At 43.3% G+C, this 7,605-nt stretch overlaps 1 long non-coding RNA gene across 1 annotated transcript; it reads left to right on the top strand.

The window, feature by feature from the left end:
• The first annotated feature begins 508 nt into the window (after positions 1–508).
• On the top strand, positions 509–4,480 carry LOC147115703 (uncharacterized). The gene is made up of 3 exons (XR_015078586.1): positions 509–636; positions 727–953; positions 4,060–4,480. It is a non-coding gene; the product is annotated as an uncharacterized LOC147115703 (long non-coding RNA).
• The last annotated feature ends 3,125 nt before the right edge of the window (positions 4,481–7,605 follow it).

Here is a 7,605-nt window from a genome sequence, read left to right as displayed (position 1 = left end):
CAGAGCAGGCTCCAGGAGCCGTATGGAGGAGCAGGCTCCAGGGACCGTATGGAGGAGCAGGCTCGAGGGGCCGTATGGCAGAGCAGGCTCGAGTGGCCGTATGGAGGAGCAGGCTCCAGGGACCGTATGGAGGAGCAGGCTCGAGGGGCCGTATGGTGGAGCAGGCTCGAGTGGCCGTATGGAGGAGCAGGCTCCAGGGGCCGTATGGAGGAGCAGGCTTGAGGGGCCGTATGGAGGAGCAGGCTCCAGGGGCCGTATGGAGGAGCAGGCTTGAGGGGCCGTATGGCGGAGCAGGCTCGAGGGGCCGTATGGCAGAGCAGGCTCGAGGGGCCGTATGGCAGAGCAGGTGCGAGGGGCCGTATGGCGGAGCAGGCTCGAGGGGCCGTATGGCAGAGCAGGTGCGAGGGGCTGTATGGCCTCCTCCTGTTTCTATTTCTTATGTTCTTCTGTTCAAGGCCCACTCCAGGATTAACCACCAGGAGTTTGAATTTCTGCAGGGATTCTCTGATCTCTTGCCATAACTTATATGGAAGGTCAATGGAAACCCGAGAAAAATGACATTTCTGCCGATCTTCTGCTGACTTTACGATGGATGATTGGAAAAATCCCCCATGGAAATTCCAGGCACTTATCTAGGTAACACTTCTGTGCACTGCTTGAGAGTTGCATTGCCGGCAGTGCTGTTTTTCCCATGAGATGATAAACCAGACCCTGTCTCCTGTTCAGGTGAATGTAAAGGATTCCACGGCACTTTTGAAGAAGAACCAGGATTCTCCCAGTGTCCTGGCCAACATTCATCCATCAACCGACACCATAAAGAAACCGATTCACTGCTCATTTATCTCATTACTGGGTAGAAATTGGCTGCTGTGTTTGCCTACAAAACAGTGACTACGCTTCAAAATAACTAATTGGCTATGAAGGACAATTGAAACATCCTGAGGACATGAAAGGTGCTATATAAACACAAAGTTATTTCTTTCTAATTACTGGGAGTATTTTTGTTTAAAATCAAAATCTTGCTGTTAGTTTCAGCATTGTTTCTTGTGCGCTGCGCCTTCCTTTTTTGTATCTTGTGTCTTCCTCTCACTATTTGTGCTATTCAGTAGAAGAATAGGATGAACTGAGGGTCGCCAGGCTGATAAGGAATTATAAGAATCGTTCGGCACCCACCTGCAGGTACACAGACATCTACAGAGCAAGATGCTCCTGTCTGAATGATGCTTAAGCAGGACCTACTTCACTTTTTAAGCTATGCAGGAGTTCTATTAGCAGATTGTAGGTGCCTTTGGGTCCATTGGCTTAAATTCTGTAAGGGGCTTCCTGTGAGGCATTTAGGGAACATTGCAGGAGCTGAACGACAGGGCAAGTGAGCCAAATGATCAATAGTCTGAACAAGGTTTTGGATACGCCTTTTTAAATACATTTTCTATTCCCTTTCACACATTAGGTTTTTTTATTTGTTCATGGGATGTGGGCGGTGCTGGCAAAACCAGCATTCATTGCCCACCCCTAATTGTCACCTTCTTGAACTGCTGCAGACCTTGTGGTGAAGGTACTTCCACAGTAGCAGTTTGGTACAACTGAGTGGCTTGCTAGGCCATATTATCAGTCCAGACTAGTAAGGACGGCAGATATCCTTCCTCGAAAGGACATTAGTGAACCACATGTACCAAACTGCTACTGCTGGACTACCTTCACCACAAGGTCTGCAGCAGTTCAAGAAGGCGACAATTAGGGGTGGGCAATGAATGCTGGTTTTGCCAGCAATGCCCACATCCCATGAACAAATAAAAAAACCTAATGACAATCTGGGTATCATTACTGATGGTAGCTTTTTAATTCCAGATTTATTTAATTAACTGAATTATAAATTCCCCAGCTGCCGTGGATGGGATTTGAATTCAAGAGTTTTATGGGTCATTAGTCCAGGTTTTTGGATTACTAGTCTAGTAACATAACCACTATGCCACCGTTCCCGGTGTTGTGTCTATCGCGTTCTAGTTGGAAAGAGGGAAAGATAAGAACCAACTAGTCATAAAGGCTTTGGATTTAGTGGAAGTGTTTAATCAGAATATGAGTATATTGGCCATTTGTTGAAAGTTCCTTTGAATGTGGATTTGACAATGTGATTTCCTCTCCCCCATCCCGAACAATACGCGCACCAAACCACAAATGATTCCTAATTACAATCAATAAACACCTCGTTACCCCGGAGGAAAGTGTTGGAAGTGTCGGCATCAAGGAAGGGCAGCTGTAGGAAATTAATTTTGGAGATGTGTAATTGGCGGTTGTATGTCAGCGATTCACACGTTTTACTAATACGAGTCACTTTTAGCATTTGCAAATTAATAATAAACATCTATTAGTAGAACATATTTGCTTTTAGACAAGTTTTACATTTAATTTGCAAGTTTAAGCCGAGTCCATCCTGTTCCACTTTGCAAGCAGCAAACTTCACAAAACAAGAATGATCCAGGACATTAAATGTTACTTTTGATCATTTTTAAAAATGAAAATGTAATACAAATGTGTTTTAAGGTTTGCTAATAGCTTGGGACTCGTTCGTTCATGTGTCAGTCTTTGCCGAACTAGCAGATAATTTATTGTAATAAATTCAACGATAAAGCGAGAAAATAACATAACAAAAAGCGTACACAGACAGTCCAGATAACTGTTGTATCAACCTGCATCATGGCACATTACAAATATTATTGATAATTAAAATATTTGTAATTTAACGAAGTGTTTCCCTGAAGATTCCGTTCAAAGGTTTCAGCCGATTTTTTGCAATGTAGCCTTGAAATATTGGCTGTATTCGACCCATTTGTTGATTTTACATTGATCATTTAAACTGGAATGTGACAATAAAATAACTCCAAAATGTCATGCTTATATCGAAAGAGTGCAGGAGAACCGCTGTAGCAGTCTGGATTCCAATAGTTTCAAGGTTTTCACACAACCAGTAAAGGATAAAAATGCAGTTCTTCAATGTTTCCATTAATTGGATTGCTTTAACATCGTTATCTTTATAATTTCACAAACCTGTATACGAGGATTGTGAGGTGGATATTGACCTTATAGCTGGAGTTGCTGTATATGATTTTCAAAATGTGAGCACAGCATGGAGCCTGTTTTTGTTAATCACTCATCCCTGCTCATTTATTTTTCTAACTGCCCTATGAATTTTAAAACATCCCTTTCAAAGTTATATGTAAGATAACAGATGTGATGTCGACTTGCTTTTCGTGTTGGCCCTGAACAGCTCACCCACAGATCTCCGTCAGTTACATAGAGTGCGATATCAGATGAACAGTTTGTAAACATTTATTTAAGTACAGACCTTTAAAATGTATAAGGACAAGATGAACAGAACAAAATGTGCTGTCTAAGCCTGCAATATGTTATGGGGAAAGACGCGGGGATGAAAATAAACACATTCAATAAGTAATCAAAGCCACAATAGCCATTCCTGTAACTGTCTCGGTTCGTTGTTACAATTATTGCTTCTGACAGATCAGTGATGATATATCAGCCCTGTAATCGGAATCTGTTTCTTAATAACTTTTGTCTAATCTTTTGCGTCTAACATGATTTCACTGCACGTTATCTGATGTTATTTCTCCATTCCTCGTATGGAAGGGAACAGTGATAGCCTTAAGAGACTTTACTGAATAATTGTATTTTTTAAAGTATTCTAAGCTCTTGGGTTGACCCACACGCGCTTCTAGCATCCTTTGTGTTGTAATGAAGGCCTTTAGTGATGCATTTATAGTGTATAGACACTCGCTTTGATGGACACGTTATCACTTAATGTTTGAAAGGTTTAAAGCTGGTTTGTGTTCTGCATTTATCTCAAGCCAGTAACTGAGCCCCAATAACGTCTGTATATTGAAAGCAGGCTCGAAGTGGCAACAACTAATAGACGGAGAAAATGCAACCCTTAAAACATCTGTTTTCTCTTCGTGACCTTATAAGTCGAACATGTTTGAGTACAGTTTGTAAAACAATGTGAGAGTTGAATCGCACGCAGAATTTCACCCTATTATTTATTAACAGGCTCTTACAAACAGCGCTGGAGCCTCGGAACTGAATTTCAAAGAGCACTGGTCGGATTTGTCATCGTGGCTTCTTGGACTGGGCCTGTCTCAAACAAAGGAGACGTCTCTTTCTAATTCAGCATAAAAGATGAAGGCAAGTCGTGCTGTTGTCAGGCCGGGGTGGATTCCTGCCACTGTACTGTGAAGTTCTGGAACAAATATTTGTCGTCGCGCTCTGTCTACTTGTGTGGCGCTGTGTGTCCCACATCAGGGGCTCACAGCTGGCCGCAAATACCCCCGAACCCCGAGAAACACTCTCATTTACACCTCAGCACATCTACAGTCTTGGCATTGTGTGCGCGGAGCCGAGCGTGTGTAACTAAACAGGATGTTTAAAAAAGAACAATTCGACAGTGGAAAAATATTGTTAGACACCAGAAATAACACCGAATTAAAATCAATTCAAACTTTTAATGAAACATCTCATTTCTGCCACTGCTTTAATCGCACACACCGTGCCGGCGAATGGCCCATGTACTGGACACCAAGTGCTCACTTCACACGGCCCCCAGCTATGTTAGATTTATCAGTGCGCTCTCGGCACTGCCTGTCAGCGGCGATGTCCTTATCCTTCACTTTAGCGGCTGTAAACGAATCTCTTTAAATTAACAAATAGTGACCTGTATTAGAATTTAAAATATTGGCGGGAATCGCCGAATAGCGAGTGGATTTTGGGAGGAAGGTGTTTTGGTGTGGAGAACATTTCAGCCGCCTGATTCGTGTTTGGGACCCGTCCATCACAGGGGCGCTGCGGCATCCTCTGAACCAGGATTTCCCATCTAATGAACGGCTTCTCAGCGCCCGTTCCGCTAGCCGTTGCTTCCCAGGACCTTGACCTGCATGCGGCAGTTATACTGGAGAGGCGTTCGCTCTGTAATATCCTCGACATTTCTCTGTTCCCAAGTTCCTATCTGCATTGATATTACAGCAAGGTCCATAATTACAACCACATGAGGTCCACCGCTGTCGACGAATGGCAAATGGTTGAAATAGCATGTTGGGGCATTGTTGTCCCATAAGATGACACGATTGACCTAAAACAATTCTAAACAATACACCTATCGAACGACGTAAATTTTCTAGCCACAGAGTGTTACAAGTAGGCAATCGAGAAAACATATAAACTGTCTTTACAAACGATATCTTGCGTCGTTGGTGAGTTCGAGTGAAATAGATTGAGCCAGTCAAACGTGACAGTTGAAGATAGTGCGCAAGGTGTACAGAGTCTGCCAGGTTACAGTGACATTGGCGGGTTTGTAAATGACATCTGGTTTGAGTGGAAACCCTGAAAATGTTCTTGGAAGTAAGCACTCATTTATTCGTTTAGAAGAGGTTCTTCTCCCCAAATCCAATTGTCCCTCAGATTCTCAGATTGATTTAGTCCTTGAGGAACCTGAGTGAAGGGTCAGGCCATAGTGCAGGGCCAACCACTGGTTAGGAGAGACAGCACGAGAGAGGGCTACAGATACGAGTCTGGCAGCTATATCAGTAAACTGGCACAGTCTTGTGGGACTAAGAGTGCAGTTAGGCTACAGGTGCTGATCTAAGACTGTGCGCACAGGTGGGATAGACCAATGTCCGACTATTATCTAAATGGAGAGAAACTGCAAAGTGCTACAGTACAAAGGGATCTGGGGGTCCTGGTGCATGAAACACAAAAAGTTAGTATGCAGGTGCAGCAGGTGATCAGGAAGGCCAATGGAATCTTGGCTTTTATTGCAAGGGGGATGGAGTATAAAAACAGGGAAGTCTTGCTGCAGTTATACAGTGTATTGGTGAGGCCACACCTGGAATACTGCGTGCAGTTTTCGTTTCCATATTTAAGAAAAGATATACTTGCTCTCGAGGCGGTTCAGAGAAGGTTCACTCGGTTGATTCCGGAGATGAGGGGGTTGAAGTATGAGGAAATGTTGAGTAGATTGGGCCTCTACTCATTGGAGTTCAGAAGAATGAGAGGCGATCTTATTGAAACATATAAGATTGTGAGGGGGCTTGATTGGGTGGATGCAGGGAGGATGTTTCCACTGATGGGTGAGACTAGAACTAGGGGGCATAATCTTAGAATAAGGGGCTGCCCTTTCAAAACTGAGATGAGGAGAAACTTCTTCACTCAGAGGGTAGTAAATCTATGGAATTTGCTACCCCAGAGAGCTGTGGAAGCTGCAACATTAAATAAATTTAAAACGGAGATAGACAGTTTCCTAGCAGATAAGGGAATTAGGGGTTACGGGGAGAGGGCAGGGAAGTGGACGTGAGTCTAGATTCGGATCAGCCATGATCCTATTGAATGGCGGAGCAGGCCTGAGGGGCCGTATGGCCTACTCCTGCTCCTACTTCTTATGTTCTTATCTCTCTGCGCAGGTGAATTTATTTGGTGCTGTGAAGTTGTTTCTGGCTTCCTGACCATGTGCGTGTAATTGACGTCTGGATATTGACTGGCACAGCCAACTTCACAAGATGTGATGCAGATTGGAGTGGGTAATAGTAACAACTCGCAGTAAAACAGTGGGCCTGTTTTTTTGCGGGGGGCGGGGGATCACTATTCCCGTATCATTTCCTTTGCTTCGATCTCTCCAAGCTATGGGCTCCAGCCGACAACAGAAGGGAGATTTGATTCCTCGAGCTGTAATGGGCTCCGAGGTCAGACCGCTGAAGGGACTCCCGAGTTAAAAACTTACACGTTTACATTCGAGGCCAAGCTTGGTGTGCGATGCAAAAGTGCGTAACTGCGCGTGGGAAGAAGCGGAAGTGAGCTACAGGAATGTTACAATTTATGTCAGCCTTCAGAATTGTAAGGTTGACATAAATTGTCAGTTTACAATTCTGGCATTGGCTGAGGAAAATGATCCGGGGAGGGGAGACACAATCTTCCTTTGAAGAATTAACTGACTGAATAAAGTTATGACTGACACTGATCAAAATTATGATTGAAAACGGGCAGGTGATCAGGCAGGTTTCCAAGAAGATGCTGGGTTGCGGGTAAATGTCAAGCCTTGTGCTTATGATGGATTATTATTTATGATTCATCTATTTATAACATTCAGAGATTATATAATTGTCACACTGGGCAGGACTATCTGTTGCCCTCCAATTCCACGTTTTCGGAGTCCTGGGCATCAGTGAGCAAAGATGGGATGAGACAAAGATTGGAATTCTGTTCAGGTATTTTGGAGTGAAAAAAATGGTGTTTAAATTGAACGAAATCAACATAACTTTTAAGGTTCGCTGGAGTTCATTGATTATATAAAAGGTTCCTTGAGACAAATGACAAAGGGTAAAAAAAAATTTTTATATGATACTTGAATTATAGCCGGCCTGTTAAACATGTAATATATCCAGTTAGTTGTTTGATTTTGTGGGGTAATTTACCCCATATTATTCCTAGGGTTTCTTAGTGATGTCAACCAAACGCATTTCATATCGTAATACATTTCTACTGACTGACAATTCGTTAAAATGTATAGAATGATTATTTGTAACTCTCTGAGCGGACAATTTCTGAAGG

The sequence above is a fragment of the Somniosus microcephalus genome, chromosome 6, assembly GCF_052327205.1.
Source record: "Somniosus microcephalus isolate GS21.2 chromosome 6, FLI_Smic_1.0, whole genome shotgun sequence".
Taxonomy (NCBI): domain Eukaryota; kingdom Metazoa; phylum Chordata; class Chondrichthyes; order Squaliformes; family Somniosidae; genus Somniosus; species Somniosus microcephalus.
The sequence above is the reverse complement of the archived record's forward strand: the minus strand, read 5'-3'. Positions and strand labels throughout refer to the sequence as shown.